Raw genomic sequence first — 19,852 nt, forward strand, 5'->3', positions numbered from 1 at the left:
TGTATTGCAGCGTTTTGCCATTTTGAAGATTTTACTGGAAATCACCAGGAGAATACTCTCTTTTCTCCTGACTGCCTTTCCCCCCTCTGTATTAGATAATGGAAAAAGAAATTCCGTTAAAATTACAGCACACATTTATGAAAAAGTCTGACAAAATTCTGCTTGGATGAGCTACATAAAAATGCTGATGACAACACTTGCTTGTGACCATTCACATACCAGGCTCAGAAATTAACCAGGGCTTGGGGCAAAAATGCCCCATAAAGTGCCAGAAATACCCCCCAAATTCAAAATGTTTTTTTTTTTTTTTTTAATTGATAGATTTCGTATTATTCTGTTCAGGCGTAGTTATACATGTTATCTCATAAATTCAGTTTAAGATCGAGAATGTTTTTGAACTGATAAAATAGTCGTATTAGACAAAAAAGGATGACACTGAGTATAATTTTTTTATGTTAGATTAAAAAAAAAACTATTATATTATGTATTGTTATTTGGCAACCGTTAATTAGGACTGTCAATCAATAAAAAAATATAATCGAGTTGATTACATGACATGCTGATCAAATTTATTGCATATATATATATATATATATATATATATACAAATTATCAAAATGCTAAAAAAAGTGGCTTAAGAAGGCAATATATTGTTTAATTCAATATTATTGAACATAAGCCTATGTAACTGGTCCTTCTCAACCTGCTCTGAGCGGGATTCGAACCGGTGTCAGCCGGCATAGGAGGCGGAGCGCTAATGAGGAGGCTAAAGGCTACAGCCTTTAGCATCAGTTGCTAGTGCACCTCTTGAGGCCGGGGGAGTAAGGTTTAGACATACCGCACATTGATCACATACCAGCTGGCTCCTGTTACACTCACCCCCATAAACCTCACTCCCATCCGGGTCACGGCACCACTGTAACCAGTCCCGATCATCCCACTCCAATCAGTATTCAAACCAGTTTCAGCCGGCATGGGAGGCGGGCGCACTAACGAGGAGGCTACAGCCTCTAGCGTCAGTCACTAGTGCGCCTCTTGAGGACAGGGGAGTGAGGTTTACACATACCGCACAGCTATCACAAACCAGCTGGCTCCCGTTACACATATATAGCTGGAGATTTGTTTACTGCCCCCTGCAGAAAACAGGTGGCTCTTCAAGCTTGAATTACTCCGATATAAGAAATATTCCTTATGTCTGTGGAGATATTTAATTGCGTTTGTTTTTTTTATGTGTCATTTTTATATAAATAATCATATTGAATGAACATGTTAAATCAACAGTCCTATTATTAATACATGTAGCTATTTATTGCATTTTTCTGTCTTTTAGCATATTGTCATTGCTGCTGTTTTATAAACGCAACTTTATACTTCGCTTTGTGCCCTCTTATTCATGCTAAAATCACTATAACACTTTTGCCTCTATTGGTTTATTGCTTTATGTTACCATGCTTTTTTGATTTTTGTTCTCTGGATTTAAAATATACATAATATCACATATATTCCAAAACTAAACTTTCAAATTTGCCAAACTGTGATTTGAACTCTGCCAGTGAATTACTTTCTCTTTACCAACATCAAAACACCTGAACTCTGCTCCTTTTGTCATTGTTTGGACATATTGATAGCCCCGCCCAAAATTCGCTCCATTCAAAGAGAGCAATGATTTGAAATGTGCCACAGTCACAGTGTTTACACCTACAAATGGCTTACTTATAGTTTCTTCTAGTGTCTGCATATTAAACTAGGATAAAAGAATGTATTTTAACAGGAAAAAGTTTCACACTAACTGGGCGGAGTTATACACGTCTCATTTAATCCATAGACACCAAATTAAATGTTCAGTTTCTAACAGTACCAGTGAATGGATTTGATAAATTACATCAGTTTGCTGTGATATTGTGTGCTACATTGCAGCTCTGTGTTCTCTGCCGTGCTGGAAATAGGATTGTCTTCAAACATACGCTTTTGTCATGCACTGCCATGGAGCAATTGATTTGATATGGAAAATGCAGTTGTCCTGATGATAAATTCTCTCAGTGTCTGTGAAAGTATGTACCTTGTTTCTAGCGTATAGAGGGCTAATCTGACCAGCTGTAATCTGGTTTCCAGTCTGAAGATTTGTGTTCACTTTGATGTCTTGAATCCTCTTTGCTATCGCCTTCAGCATTCACACACACACACACACACACACACACACACACACACACACACACACACACACACACACGCGTGTGCTCGCACGCACGCACACACACACTTCTCTGGTGGTCTATGAGTCTTTGAACTCAATATTTCATTAAAAAGATCTCTCGAGAGTGGTAAGCACTGTGCTTAGAAATCTATAGATCTAAATAAAACAGTGTGTGAATGAGGCCCTCGTGGATTGTGTTTGGTTTCTGGGAATTTCAGCGAGTCTTTCATCACGTGCCAATCAACCAGTGATATGATTCCATGACACTTTTAATAAGAGCTTTCAGTGAATCTGAACTATGAAGTCATGACCTTATGACCTCGGTGGGATGGACCTCACAAGGATGTTTATGAGTATACTTTGGGTCTGTTAGAGATTAGTCTTTTAATTTTATGAAACTTTCAATTGCACTTTACAAAAATAGGGGAAAAAAATTGGGCCTGAAGTTGCTGTTTATGAAAATTATTATTATTATTATTATTACTTTTTTCAAATTAAAATCATGATTTGTGTAATTTTGTTATTTTCTAGAAATGAACAATGCATAAACATCAATATTAAATAAACTATACAATTCTTTATATATACTGTGTATGTATATATATATATATATATATATATATATATATATATATATATATATATATATATATATATATATATATATATATACCGATCAGTCACAACATTAAAACCACCTGCCTAATATTGTGTAGGTCCCCCTCGTGCCGCCAAAACAGCGCCAACCCGCATCTCAAAATAGCATTCTGAGATGCTATTCTTCTCACCACAATTGTACAGAGCGGTTATCTGAGTTACCGTAGACTTTGTCAGTTCAAACCAGTCTGACCATTCTCTGTTGACCTCTCTCATCTACAAGTCGTTTCCATTCACAGAACTGCCACTCACTGGATGCTTTTTGTTTTTGGCACCATTTGGAGCAAATTCTGGTTGTTATCTAACATATTTAATTATTCTTGCTTAAAAAAAACAAAAACAAAAAAACACATAGGATTTGTAACTGTAATGCTTTATAAAAAGTAATTGCATACCCTATTCATGGAAAGTGCCCTATTCAGTTACGTCTTGACCTCTTTGAGGACAAAAACCATGATTACACAGAAACTTTCTGAGTTATAGCTTTTCGTACACAGTGAAACGGAAGTTTTCACCCCAGTAATTCCCGAATGGAGGGGAAGAAAGGAAAAAATAACGTATAATTTTTCTTCCTTATGAGTTTCAAAGTCCACATGCATCAAATGAAATAGCTTTTCACTGGCACTCAATAATGGACACAAAATCCTTCTTGCAGCTGCAGTGGGATTGATGTTGAACTCACACTGGGACAGAAGTCTTTGTCTGGCTTTGGGTGAATATATCTATTGTTTGGCATGCTGTCACATTTCTGCTTTCGCCGCATTCCGTTCTAATTTTTTTCCAGTGTCTTTTTTTTTATTTATTTGTAAGTGTTTATGTTTTTATTTCATTTATTCCGCATGCATCTCGTTGCTTCCTAATTGATTTGGAGCTTTGATTTGGGTTCACCTAATCTGTGTTTTTGCTTGAACCTCAAATGGTTGATTAGTGCCGTTCAGCTCTGCATGGCCCTGTGGTGTTTGTGTAATTTAAGGAAAGTGAAATTCTGCCCTGAAATCCAGCATTTAAAACATTGTGTTCAGAATCTGTGCCGGTGTTTGGCACCAATACCACTGTTTTAGCTGGCCACGGGAGGAGTGTATGATTTAATGAGGGTAACTATGGAAGGTCACTTATGGAAATGTAGCTCTTATGGGTATTTGTAGACAGGGAAATCAAACTGTGCATACTGTGTATACTAATTATCACTTCAAAGCAGGGTTTGTCTTGTTAAAATGTTTAAATGGACATGTCCTGCAAATGTGGTGTGACTGGTAAAACGCGCACACACACCAACATTGTTTTTGGGGCATCTTAAGACATACACTGTAAAACAAAAATACACTGTATCCAGTATACAGGAATTTTAAAGTCACATATAATACGATTTATCAATTACTTAGAGTCTACATACTATGCAAACACAAATTAGACCAACGATATTCCCACAAATATTGTCCCAAATAGCCTAACAGAGTCATCTGACCCTATTAAACAATGTTGCTGACTTTTGCTAGGGTTTTTGCAAGGGTTTGCAAGTTCCCACACATACTACAGCATCAATAACGCATATGGTTACTATTCGGAGATGATCTTTTTACTTACTGATGTTTGTTAATTGTCACCATTATTGAGCTTAGTTCGTCAAGTGTTATATATATATAATTTTTTCTCCCTTAGCCCCTCCACCCCTTTCCACAAGCCCCTCTTTTCACATTGCATTCCTGAAACATAACTTGCAGAAAGTTTCTGCTTGCGTGGTGGATTTTCATTTTAGATGTTGCCAACTCAAGGGCATTTGGACCAATCGATATCTGTCTGTCTTCTGGCACACAAAGTTGGCCATTAGAAGTGAGCTTCTTATAGCAGGCTCAGCCAATACCATTAGCCCTAGCCTCGGGGCAGTTCTATCCGAGAGACAGGCAAGGCACCTGCCCACCCCTCCCACCCCCCATCCCCACCCCCTCCCCCACCATTAAGCGTCTCCCATGGGACGTCATTTGGACATATCGGGCAAAGAGCAGTTCTTTATTCTTTCCCTCTTCAACAGCCAGACTACCAAAAATCAATAAATCTGTTCTTTGCTTATTTTCAGAACTTTGCTTCAATATAAGCAGGACTTACCTTCCAGCAACAAACTCACACGCCAGCAGGTCATTTTTTTCTTTCCCTTTCTCTCCCTCTCTTTCTGTTTTCTGTGATTCCTTCAAAGCTCCAATTTAAAAGCAAATAAATGGAGATACGTGTTGCTCTTTGTTTTGGTTCTGCTGAGATTAAAAGGCTTCCCTAAAAGAATGTGATGCTCTCTCATCATTGATGTTGGGAACGGTTCCCGCTCGCATCCGGAACTGCAAATTTAACTAGCGGGATCTTAACGATTGAACTTCCCCGGCGTGTGAACGGGAGCGGATAGAATCCAGCTCTCTCACTAGGTCAGTGGGATGATTTTACATGAATGCAGCCCATGGAGGGGCTCTCAAAACTCATCCTAATTGACCTGCTCATGATGTTCAGTTTATCTACTTTGACCTGAACAACAGACATTTCCAACATTTTGAGATCAACACTATGACTGACATCTATCTATCTATCTATCTATCTATCTATCTATCTATCTATCTATCTGTCTATCTGTCTATCTGTCTGTTTGTCTGTCTGTCTGTCTGTCTGTCTGTCTGTCTGTTCAGTCTGTCTGTTCAGTCTAAGCTTTACAGTCTATAGCATCACCATAATGGTAATTTCAGTCTATAGAGATAACACAATAACTCGGGTCTCACATGAGACTACATCAGCATATATTTATGTGCGTATTTGTGATGTGATGGCGCAATCTATCAGCGTTTGTGATTAAATTGCTGTACACGTTATTGAAAGTGACAAGAGCTTTTATTCACACTATTCCATTATTTACAGGCAAGTATACTTAATATCAAAATATTAAATCCATCTCATTATACTTTTAATAGGAGGAAATATCATTCAGATTGATTATATTATCCAGAGTGACAAATGGACATTTTACATTCTGTCCACATCATGCATATCTTTATAATTTCATCTCCCTCCCTCAGTCTCTCTCTTTCTCTCTCTCTCTAGAGATGGTCTAATGTATGAAGAGAGAGAGAGAGAGAGAGAGAGAGAGAGAGAGAGAGAGAGAGAGTGAATGTATTCAAAGTCAATGAGCTCCCATTCATTTCATTTTTTTCCTCCCAGTCTATTTTTAAACTCACTGCAAAGAGAAGAGAAGAACATGACTGAAAAAGAAGAAAGATGAGAAAAGAAAACTATCTATCATATTGGTCTATCTTTCTCTCTCTCTCTCTCTCTCTCTCTCTCTCTCTCTCTCTCGCTCTATATATATATATATATATATTTGTTCATTCCATCTGTCTGTCTGTACTCTATCTATCTATCTATCTATCTATCTATCTATCTATCTATCTATCTATCTATCTGTCTGTCTTTACAGTATCCGTCTATCTGTCCGTCTACCCGTCTGTCTGTCTCTCTCTCCATCTATCTATCTATCTATCTATCTATCTATCTATCTATCTATCTATCTATCTGTCTGTCTGTCTGTCTGTCTGTCTGCACAGTATCTGTCCATCCATCTGTCTATCATCTCGCTCTTTCTCTCTATTTGTCTGTCTGTCTGTACAGTATCCGTCTATCTGTCCATCTACCCATCTGTCTCTCTCTCTCTCTCTCTATCTATCTATCTATCTATCCGTCCATCCATCCATCTATCTATCTATCTATCTATCTATCTATCTATCTATCTGTCTGTCTGTCTGTCTGTCTGTCTGTACAGTATCTATCTATCTATCTATCTATCTATCTATCTATCTATCTATCTATCTATCTGTCTGTCTGTCTCTCTCTCTCTATCTGCCTGTCTGTCTGCCTGTCTATCTGTCTGTACAGTATCCGTCTGTCTGTCTCTCTCTCCATCTGTCCATATGTCTGTCTCTCTGCCTGTCTGTCTGTCTGTCTGTCTGTACAGCATCCGTCTATCTGTCCATCCATCTGTCCGTCTGTCATTTGTTCCTTCTGTCATTATATCATTCTACCTATCGTTCTGTCCGTCTGTCAGCCTGCCATTCTATCTATCTATCTATCGATCTATTGTTCATTCATTCTATCTGTAAGTCATTTTATTGTTCTGTCTGTTGTTCTATTATTCTGTCTGTCTGTTGTTCTGTCATTCTACCTATTGTTCTATCTGTCTGTCTGCCTGCCTGCCATTCTATTTATCTATTGATCTACTGTTCGTTGATTCTATCTGTCTGTAATTTTATCATTCTGTCTGTCTGTCTATCATTATACCATTGTTCCTATCTATCGTTCTGTCTGTCTGCCAATCTATCATTCTACCTATCTATCATTCTTTCTGTCTTTTATCTATTTTCTGTTAATTTATTTATTAGTTTGATCTATCATTCATTCTATCTGTCCATCTATCGATGAAATAATTCAATGTCAGAGACTTTGTAAAGAAGAAATAGAAATAAACTGTAGGATGGGAGAGAAGAACGGAAATACAACTGTGAATGAAGAAAAGGTTCATTTAAGAAGTGAGGAAGAAATGGAGGAGAACGTGACAAAGAGATCCAGAAAAAGACAAATAAAGATGGATAGTGAAAGTGCCATGTTGTGGACAAGTACAGAGAGGAAATTGAGAGATAGAGAGAGAATTTCTGATGGCTAGAGGATGGGCAGCAGTGGCTTGTATTGATCAGCTGTAATGAGCTCCAGAGAAGGAGAGGCTAATGGTGCTGCAGCTGTTGTGGACAGTACAGGAGGGAGAGCTGGGATCAACCTCTGGGGTTCAGCTCCACTCGCCCTGGTCCCAGCCCTTAGGGCACTCATGCACTTGAGAACTCATCCCTGCATCAGATGAACTAGACTGATTCTTCCCTCTCTTTCTCTTACACACTATTCTTTTTTTTTTTCCTCTTTTGTGTTTTTATTTTTATTGATATATTTATTTATTTATTTTTATTCTTGAAGATGGAGAAAAAGGGCTTTTCATGTTATTGGTTAGGCTGTGAGCTGTCATGCACCGTAATGGCATTTATTTTGTCTTACGTTTGGGAACAACATAAAATATTGCACTTAAACTGAATTATCATTCAATTATACAAAATTAAGACCCAATTAATCAAGGATTGTAATATATTGTAGCACCTTAAAATGAACATGCAATGGCAGATTCATTTTGACTTTGTAATAAGACATATTTCCAAGAGAAAAAAATAAAAAAATAAAAACATCTTTGGAATAAAATTCACTTATGATTTGTGCACAATATTTGTATAATTATTCAAATATATATTTTAATTATATATTTGTATTTGTATATTTTTTTTTATCTTATTTTTGTTTATTTCACTTTGTAATTTTTATTTTTGAAATGTAAAATTTGGATTATTATTTTTATTTGTATGTTATTATTTAATTTTTATTTTTTATTTCTTTGTAAATAAATTTTTATTGTATTTGAATTTAATTTGTTTATTTTTATTTAAATATTTTCTTATTTTTAAAAACTATAATATAAACATTTAAAGGCAAAGATGTGTAAGTTTTATGATTTTGATGTAAAAATTATTCAAGTATACATAAGCCATTCATGGTTTGATTCCCCTGAAAATATAAACACTGTGGCTCTACTGTGCTATCAACTTTTGTTTTGACTGGTCCGACCAACCTGACACAGTAACATTGACTCAACCAATGCCCCATGAGTTAATGGCAGGACCATCGGTTTTTCAACCAATGGCAGATGGGTAGAGTGTTTGAGAAACCTGCTTTATTATTTTTGCAATTCTGTTTGGTGACGCTAGTTGCACAGAAATTACACACATTACATTTAAAGTAACTGAAAAAGAGCAAAAAATTTAATAACCACATTCAGTCACTGAATTTAGTGTTTCCTGAGAACATATGGAATACATTGAAGTTATTCTGGTAACATTAAAACACACCTGATTAAGAGAAATGTACATTTTCAAAGATAAGTGGCTTTTAACTGTGACATCACAATGCAAACTCAGCCTCCGAATGGCTACAATGCCAAATTGCCTTCTCTCACCTTGCAGTGTGAGTGGCTATTCTCTCTGAATAGCTGTATTATCTGTCTCTTGTTCCTTGTAAAAGACTGTGTCCTTTATACTCAGTGGGGTTGATGCATCCGATGGGACTCTGTCCAGGACAACTGGTTCAAAACCTCTGCTCCTCCTCAACAAGTGTCTTGGGATCTGTCAGACCCTGAGAGAGGGACGGGGCCTCTGTGATGTGCCCTGTGAGAGCTGTCTCTGAGCCCACCTTATTTAATACATAATTATGCACTACATACGTGTGAGTGGGGAAGTGACCCGTGTCACACAACACAGATTACTGTGGGAGCTGCGGAGATGAATTCAATTGCCCCTATAATGTCTTGTGGTTAACAACACTGTATGCAGAGGTATTTTAGTAAACTGTAATCAGTGTAGTGTCCTGCACCAAATCTTTCCCTTGGTATTACAATACTGAAGACAGGAAGGCATTACTCTCGAAATTCTCTGTGCCCCTGGGGAGATAAAAAATTATATAGTGTAGATATAAGGGCAGTAGTGATAGGGCAAAATTTGTCATCATATATGCCAGTACTTTACTAATAATCTGATGTATTTCCAAGTGAAATTTTTGCAGAGAAAATTGTCAGACAGGACTTTACCATAGTGAACAAATTATGCTCAAAATTTGGAAGGTAGTAACTACGGTCAAAAGTAAATAGGGTCAATTTTGATATATTACATTTAACAGCATATACAGTATATATATATATATATATATATATATATATATATATATATATATATATATATATATACACACACACACACTGATCAGTCACAACATTAAAACCACCTGCTTAATATTGTGTAGGTCCTCCTCGTGCCACCAAAACAGCGCCAACCCCCATCTCAGAATACCATCTATTAGGTAGGTGGTCTTAATGTTGTGGCTGATTGGTGTGTATGTATGTAAACTCCAAAAAAAAAAAAAAAAAAAAAAACGTCCTCTCACTTTCAACTGCTTATATTTTCAGCAAATTTAACATGTGTAAATATTTGTATGAACATAAAAAGATTCAATAACTAAGACATAAACTGAATAAGTTTAAGTAACAGTCAGTATCTGGTGTGGCCACCAGCTGCATTAAGTACTGCAGTGCATCTCCTCCTCATGAACTGCACCAGATTTGCCAGTTCTTGCTGTGAGATGTTACCCCACCCTTTCACCAAGGCACTTGCAATTTTCCGGACATTTCTGGGGGGAATGGCCTTAGCCCTCACCCTCCGATACAACAGGTCCCAGACGTGCTCAATGGGATTGAGATCCGGGCTCTTCCCTGGCCATGGCAGAACACTGACATTCCTGTCTTGTAGGAAATCATGCACAGAATGAGCAGTATGGCTGGTGGCATTGTCATGCTGGAGGGTCATGTCAGGATGAGCCTGCAGGAAGGGTACCACATGAGGGAGGAGGATGTCTTCCCTGTAACGTACAGCGTTGAGATTGCCTGCAATGACAACAAGCTCAGTCTGATGATGCTGTGATACACCACCCCAGACCATGACGGACCCTCCACCTCCAAATCGATCCCGCTCCAGAGTCCGACCATCAACCCTGGTGAGACAAAACTGCGACTCGTCAGTGAAGAGCACTTTTTGCCAGTCCTGTCTGGTCCAGCGAAGGTGGGTTTCTGCCCATAGGTGACGTTGTTGCCGGTGATGTCTGGTAAGGACCTACCTTACAACAGGCCTACAAGCCCTCAGTCCAGCCTCTCTCAGCCTATTGCGGACAGTCTGAGCACTGATGGAGGGATTGTGCATTCCTGGTGTAACTCGGGCTGTTGTTGTTGCCATCCTGTACCTGTCCCGCAGGTGTGATATTCGGATGTACCGATCCTGTGCAGGTGTTGTTACACGTGGTCTGCCACTGTGAGGACGATCAGCTGTCCTTTCTGTCTCCCTGTAGCACTGTCTTAGGCATCTCACAGTACAGACATCGCAATTTATTGCCCTGGCCACATCTGCAGTCCTTCACGCAGATGAGCAGGGACCCTGGGCATCTTTCTTTTGGTGTTTTCCAGAGTCAGTAGAAAGGTCTCTTTAGTGTCCTAAGTTTTTATAACTGTAACTTTAATTGCCTACCGTCTGTAAGCTGTTAGTGTCTTAACGACCGTTCAACAGGTGCATGTTCATTAATTGTTTGTGGTTCATTGAACAAGCATGGAAAACATTGTTTAAACCCTTTACAATAAATATCTGTGAAGTTATTTAGATTTTTACAAAATTATATATATATATATATATATATATATATATATATATATAGTTAAATATAGTATACATATATATTTAAAGTCCAACGTGTTTTTTGTTTCTTAATGTTAAAGTGATTTTAGCATTCTGAAGCTTTTATGTGTCTGAGCTGTTGAATTAGCCACAACCCCTCATTCCAAAACCCTGCCCTCCTGAGATAATTTTGAGACCAAAACCGATCAAAAGAGCAGCATTGTTTTTTCATGTGGCTGTCAAATTCAACAGTGGTACAATAGCGCCCTCAACTGACAAACATTCTGAATCATAGCCTCAATGATGCTCTTCAAATACAACACTATGAGAACGAGCAAAATGATTGACAGGTGAAAAGCATCAATGTCTGCGATCTGCGGACACATTTTTGTTTGCTGTTTACAAAGTCTATAGCTGTAACAGAGACCAATTTGATATCTCAGAACACTTATGTCATTAATATCTTTAAAGGAGTAGGAACATTTTATGCACACTTTTCCATGAAAAAAATCGCTTACAGCACCTTTATGTTATTTAAATACAGAAATAGATCTAGACATCTAGACCCGGTCTCCCCTTTTATTTCTTTAATTCAAAATGTCAGGTTATTTGCACTAATGCAAAATAAATAATTATATTAATTGTAATACATTATTTTAATATTGACAGCTCAAGTAACACACACACACACACACACACACAAAAACATGACTTATTGTTGCTGAGCATGTCATTGTTTTATAATGACCACAAATTTATATATTTACAAGGTAAAAATATGCTGAAAGTATGGCCTGTGTGCTCTGAAGAGAACCTGACCATAAAGCTACACCTGCAGTATTTGTTTTTCTCCAAGAAAAATGAAGCTACAGTGTCCATCCATTCGCTCTGCTTTTCCTCTTCACTGGCCTGTGCGGAGGACTCATTTTAAAGGCCTTGCTTGTTACCTCTAATTGATTTCTTTTCATGTGCTTGTCTTTCTCACCAGGGCAGTGGAGTGTTAAACGGCTGCACCAGGAACCGTTCCCCCACACACACTCACTGGCAGGCAAACCAAATTGTACTTTAACTCCAGCAAAGATGAAATGCTGCCTCTCATGAGGGTTGCTGTCTATCCTGCATTTCGCCGACATTTATGGAAGAAGAACTCGCCATTGCGCCAGCTTCTGCACGACTGACAAGCTCTGAAAAACGCAACGGTGAGTCTGTGTTTGGTTAACCTCACAAAACGTATCTGTGAGCCCTGCTGCATTTTACTCGGAGTTCAGAAAGATATTTCTCTCTTCACCTCAGCAAGGTGTCTACTGAGTGGACAGGCGTCTCAGGTTGCATCTCAGCATTGAGATCTGTTTTAAATTTGCTATGTAAGGTAAGCGGCTGACCACAGGGGTGACTTTCTCCCATTTTCACCTCTGAACCCAGGCGACTTTTGGGATCACCGGGTCCTATGGAACCGCTCAGTCCAACACCTTAAGACACACTGTCCCCAAAAGCCCCCAACCCCTTCCTCTTTTCGTCTTTTCTTCTTTTATTTCTTAAAGGAACAGTTCACCCAGAAAATGATCTGTTAACGTTACTCACCCTCATGTCATTCTAAAGTATAACTTACTTTCTTCCGTAGAACACAAAAGGAGAAATTTGGATAAATGTGACAATGAATTGGGACTTTTATGGTGCTTTTTTAGATCAATGATTTGATGCTCATTGATTTTTTTTTTTTTTTTTTTCTTTTTTTCTGGATATATAATTTAGTTATTACAAAATACATTGAAAGTGCAATTTACACAAAACATTTTCTTGAATGCACCTCTACTATGATGAATTTTCGATTTCTTTTCAACTCTTTTTTTTTTCTTTTTTTTTTCTTCTGGGGGTTAAAGTAAAAAATGTCTAAGTGGCGTAATCATCCGGAGACAGTAAAACAAAATAAAAGTCTCACAAAAAGTCTCATAAAAAAAAATAAAAAAAAAACCAGTTGGCTTAAGTAATTTGGAATAATGTATTTATTATTATTTGTTAAAAAAATAATTTTGTTTTAGAACATTATTCATGTTTGATAAAAACAAAACAAACTTTTGTCTATCAAATCAAAGTCATGTGGTGTTACAGACATGCATGTTATTATCTTCTTATCGTGACAAAAAAGTGAATGAAGTTTTTAAGAAAAAAAAAATTATATTTTGACATTTTCATGAAAAGGCACTGTGATTACCTACGGCACAGTGTGGCCGAATCACAGCAGTGCTGATGTAGGGCCATATCGCACTCTTGCTCGTGTGATATTATTATATATATATATATATATATATATATATATATATATATATATATATATATATATATATATACACACACATCTTGTCCCCAACTATGATCTGATGTCTCCTTTTTCTCTGTCTCTCTCTCTGTCTTGGCATTTATATATATCTCTGTTTGAAGCTTGCCATATCTGTGGTAAAAAAGTATGCATTCTCTCTGATGGGACATTGAGAATGTATACAATGTTGAAAACTGTCAGTGTCAGTCTGATTTAACCTCTGAAACCCCAAAGCCCAGTGGACACGTTGCCTCTGAGTGACACCTTCCGGATGTTGACATGGTTCTGATTCACTGACTCTAGCCACAATGTTTTCTTTTATCTTTTTTCTTTTTTTCTCAGATACAAAACAAGCAGGTTTACATGAGTTTAATTATTTCCTTTATTATTTCAATTAATGAATTTTAAATAGCATTTTATTTCTCCTTTATATATGTCCATTAAAAGGACAAACTATAAATGTACAGTAAGACCATGGTAACCTTTGTTTCTGCTAAAACACCGTAATTGCTACATTTAAAGTTTCTACACTAAAATTATGGTACTCTAGTATTAGTCAACACTGTCAAAATAATAATACAAAAATAATTATAACAATAATAATTTATAAATAATAAATTAATAAATTATTTTAATTATTATTTAATAATAATATGGATAACAATGATTTGTATTGTTATTATTTTTATTTTATTGTTATTATTGTTTTATAAGACACTATGTGTGTGTGTGTGTGTGTGTGTGTGTGTGTGTGTGTGTATATATATATATATATATATATATATATATATATATATATATATATATTTTATATTTTTTATGTATATTGCAATTTATATAATAATAATATTTTATAATAATCATAATAATAATACCGATACTACTACTACTACTACTACTAATAAAAATTATTATTATTATTATTATTATTATTATTATACAATATTGTTATTATTATATTTTAAATATACTGTTATTTATGATTTTGAAAGCTTCTTACACTGTTTGGAGGAGACATTAATTTATAATTATACAGTTTTACAGTACAGTACAAATAAATGTATTTCGGTGCAAGCTATGACACATTTTAAAAAAGGATAATGCTCTTTAACAGTAAATTTAGAGAGGTATTGAGGGAATTTACTAAAATATTCAGACATAATGTAGATTATCGGTCCACTTTTTGCTAAATTCGTCTCATTTAGTTTTCAGTTTCTTAAAAAATGAATTAAATAAACAGTAAGAAAAGTTTCTTAATCCATATACTCTTAAACCATATTTCCAGTAGAATCTCATCAGATGCTTCCAAGCCTAAAAGACCAATACAAACAACACAATTCCTTGTGGGGGGGGGGGTGTTTATACACTATATTGCCAAAAGTATTCGCTCATCTGCCTTTAGACGCATATGAACTTAAGTGACATCCCATTCTTAATCCATAGGGTTTAATATGACGTCGGCCCACCCTTTGCAGCTATAACAGCTTCAACTCTTCTGGGAAGGCTTTCCACAAGGTTTAGGAGTGTGTTTATGGGAATTTTTGACCATTCTTCCAGAAGCGCATTTGTGAGGTCAGACACTGATGTTGGACGAGAAGGCCTGGCTCGCAGTCTTCTCTCTAATTCATCCCAAAGGCGCTCTATCGGGTTGAGGTCAGGACTCTGTGCAGGCCAGTCAAGTTCTTCCACACCAACCTCGCTCATCCATGTCTTTATGGACCTTGCTTTGTGCACTGGTGCGCAGTCATGTTGGAACAGGAAGGGGCCATCCCCAAACTGTTCCCACAAAGTTGGGAGCATGGAATTGTCCAAAATCTCTTGGTATGCTGAAGCATTCAGACTTCCTTTCACTGGAACTAAGGGGCCAAGCCCAGCTCCTGAAAAACAACCCCACACCATAATCCCCCCTCCACCAAACTTCACAGTTGGCACAATGCAGTCAGACAAGTACCGTTCTCCTGGCAACCGCCAAACCCAGACTCGTCCATCAGATTGCCAGATGGAGAAGCGTGATTCGTCACTCCACAGAACGCTTCTCCACTGCTCTAGAGTCCAGTGGCGGCGTGCTTTACACCACTGCATCCGACGCTTTGCATTGCACTTGGTGATGTATGGCTTGGATGCAGCTGCTCGGCCATGGAAACCCATTCCATGAAGCTCTCTATGCACTGTTCTTGAGCTAATCTGAAGGCCACATGAACTTTGGAGGTCTGTAGTGATTGACTCTGCAGAAAGTTGGCAACCTCTGCGCACTATGTGCCTCAGCATCCGCTGACCCCGCTCTGTCATTTTACTGTCATTAAAATGACTGAGTTGCTGTCATTCCCAATCGCTTCCACTTTGATATAATACCACTGACAGTTGACTGTGGAATATTTAGTAGCGAGGAAATTTCACAACTGGACTTGTTGCACAGGTGGCATCCTATCACAGTACCACGCTGGAATTCACTGAGCTCCTGAGAGCGGCCCATTCTTTCACAAATGTTTGTAGAAGCAGTCTGCATGCCTAGGTGCTTCATTTTATACACCTGTGGCCATGGAAGTGATTGGAACACCTGAATTCAATTATTTGGATGGGTGAGCGAATACTTTTGGCAATATAGTGTATATATATACAGTTGCAATCAAAATTATTCAACCCCCCTGACCAGCAATACATTCAGGTGATGTGAATTAAAACACATCAACTAAAACCTCAGTAAACAGTCAAAGTAAGTTTTTAATACACATTTGAGTGATTTTGAGAACAAAAAGTTTACCCGAATTTTAAAATAAAAAATTACTAATTCTCTCCACAAATGTCATGTCAAAAATATTCAACCCCCAAAGTCAATCATTTGAGGAAGCATCCTTTACCCTTAATAACAGCAAATAAATGTTTCAGGTAAGTGTTCTCAGACTTCGGACACCTCTCTGTTAGAATTTTTCCACATTTCCCATGAGCAAAAGCTTCCAGCTCATTGACATTATTTGGTTTCTGTGCTGCCACTGCTTCCTTGAAATCCCAACAAAGGTTTGCAATGGGATTTTAATGATGGAATGAAAGGGCCATTTAAGGACATTCCACGACCTATCCCTGAACCAGAATTCGGACAACTTGGATGTATCCTTGGTGTTACTGTCTTGCTGGAAAGTCCAATGATCACAGAGCTTCAATTTACACACTGAAGCATCACATTTTTCATGCCAAAATGGCCTGATACCTGAAAGAATCCATGGTGTCAGTCACATAGTCAGGATAGCCGTTTCATGCCGCCGCAAAACACCCCCATGGACTGACCCGCCTCCATGCTTGACTGTGGGGATGGTGTCGTTCTTGTCATCACCTTGTCATCTTACTCCAGATGTACTGCTGACCCATGGGTCTAAAACTCATTTTCAGTTTAGTGTCATACGTCCATTAAACCTTCTTCCAGGACTCCACAGGTCTTTCCTAATTACTTCTTGAATATTTAGTCAACTGGAGTCAACATTTCCCTTGGTGAAGTTTTGCTTTCTTCCACACCCAAGAAGGTTGCTGTTGTACCATATTAAAAAAAATGTATGAATGGTGCTGCCAACTTTGTCTATTGGAAACTGAAGTGCCTTGGAAATGTACTTTTAGCCATGACCTTTCTTGTGTAATGAAATAATCTCCTCTATTAGCTTTTGAGATGGATTATTTTTAATTGCATTTTTTGCATAGAAATACATTTTTGCTTACAACGCTAAACTTAAATTTTAAAACTTAGATAAGTGCCATTGGCATGACTTAATTTTGTTTTAAAACAATTACATGTGTAGCCTTACATATTTAAGAAACAACTACATACAATAGGGGTTGAATAATTATGACATGGCTGTATTTAAAAAAAAGAAATCCTGCTATGTAGAAATATTAGGTTATATATTCACACTATGACTTTGAATGTGTCAGTCAACTGATATAGGTTTGTAAATCCTTACTGTCTTGGGGGGGGGGGGGGGGGGGGTTGAATAATTTTGATTGCAACTGTATATTATAAATATAAATCCCAAAAAATAATATATATATTTTGGGAGTTACTGGTTGTCGATGAGTTCATGTACTGAGCACTGAGAGTTCACACACTGATTCCCGCAGAAGCGTCTCTGGACCGAGCGCAGCACCCTCTGAGTGAGACCCAGATTAACTTATCACCCAGCTAAGTAGGCTGTCAAGGGGAGATGGCAGTGCTTGGCAGTGCAAATTCAAATGCATGTAAATTTCCCTGGTGGATTACTGCAGACTATGGCAATGCTGTCAACGAGTGACAAGCCAAAAATGCATTAACACAGTTAAAAATACATCGGTACCAAGAATCTCATGTTTTAATAAAATTTGAAAGGACAAATGAAACAAGTGACTCACACAAATGTGGCCTTATAATAGGGCTTGTAAGGTGGCAAGTTATTGATAGTCCTTAACTATTCTGGTTGGGGTCTGTTTTAAAACCCTATCCCTACGTGTTAACCCTATCGTACATTACGTACAGAAACCATTCAAACTTTGTTTTGTAGATCATTTCAGCTTTAGTACACAACCTGTATTTTACAGAAGGCATTTGTTTTCTTAAATTGTGTTACGTTCCCTCACAATATTTGATTAGGATTAGAAGTTTTATTACCATAATTTTGGTTTTCCTGTATTATTTAGGTTGCACTTTATTTTACAGTATGTGTACTTTCAGTATACTTAGTGTACTTACCCAAGAAAGTAATGCGTAATATTAGGTAACTACATGTACTTATTTAGGTTAAGGTTAGGGATGGGGTTAAGTTTCGGGTTAGTGCCTAGTAATTACTGTAGTTGTAATTATATAATATAATATAGAACAGTACTGTAAAATAAAGTGCTACCATTATTTCTATGGTTTTACAATGAATGTAATGGTTAAAATTACTTTAGTAAAAACATGGTAAATTTTGTGGTTACTATGGTTTTACCATAGTTCAACTACGGTCACTGGGGAATGCAGAGATGTTACGAGGGGATGCAAAAATTTTTTGTGAGAGAAAGCAAAACTGTTGTGAGGAAAGACAAAACGGGGGAAAAAACAAAACAGAAAATAAATTCCCTCCCTGTACTCTAAGCTGCTCTGTCTTTTTTATTTTTTGTAAAGTTTATTTATTTTTATTTAAGATTCAAGTTTGAAAATCCCCCTTGACTTTTTCATTTTGAATGTTCACATTCTAAATGTAAACAACAGTGCTGACGTCATCATACAATTTGCATACAGAATTGTGTTTAAATTTACAGCTGTTTTTACACTGCAAAAATTGTGTTGTTGTCTGTTGAAGTAGGAAAGGAAGTATGAAAGGAAAAAGTGGAATTAAACAACGCAAACAAAACTAGTGAGACATAAAGACAAGGAACATCACAAAGGTCGTGTGCAAAGCCGTTATTGTGCCAGGTTGCGCCTCCAACAATTAGCAATTATCTGTCAGCGCCACGGCGAGGTCCCGCGAGACCAGCAGCCTTACTGAAACTTAGAGAGGCAATGTTCCGATAGCCTGGTCTGCCAAATTCACTTCATTTCAAAAACAAAGAGATTAAAAACATCTCTGAGACATGATGCACCCTTCACCACCATACCTTTCGAGATCTGGTGGAGACATTCGGAGCAGCGGCCCTCTAATGAACCGTCTGTGCTGTTAAACTCGGTGCCAGTATGGTATGTGAACACGTCAAGACCGCGCTGTCATATGCAGCCATGGTTATGTAGCTGCTTCAATCAAAACACTTTTTGCTTTTGAATGTTCAAGAGAGACTCTGTCTAATTGCTTTGTCGTTGTCCTTTACTTTCACTTTGCAATACTAATTAATGTCAACTTGGTGACATGTTTAAAAGGATAAAAAAAAAAAAAAATCTGAGATTCCACCATCCCAGCATGCAATTCTTCATAACCTGCTGTTGAAAATGCACTGTAGTGATGCACAAATGTCATTCCAAACATGTAAGCTGTCATTTGATAGTTTTGAAGAATCTTTATGCAACCTTTTTTTTTTTCACAAACTGTTTGAACTGGCATGAGAACAAATGGCATCTTGGTCAAACCTAGAGCAATTTTAATAAATGATAAATAAAAATGAAATAAATTAAAATAAATTGATTTGAAAATCTCTCATCTGCTCATTATATCACTGAATTAAATTAATCACAGTTAAATTGTGGTTTTACTCTTTCAAAAATGTTGGCATTGCTTCCACCAAAACACCACCGTTGCTACATTTATTTTTTACTGTTCTGTAAAATTGTAACATAATAATAAATTAATATGGGGTCTCATTTTAGTGGTGTGAGAAGCTTTCAAAATATTTTTATGCAATATAATTGTAATTTTTATTTTATTGTTT

This window comes from Myxocyprinus asiaticus, chromosome 36 (assembly GCF_019703515.2).
Source record: "Myxocyprinus asiaticus isolate MX2 ecotype Aquarium Trade chromosome 36, UBuf_Myxa_2, whole genome shotgun sequence".
In the NCBI taxonomy this organism is placed as follows: Eukaryota; Metazoa; Chordata; class Actinopteri; order Cypriniformes; family Catostomidae; genus Myxocyprinus; species Myxocyprinus asiaticus.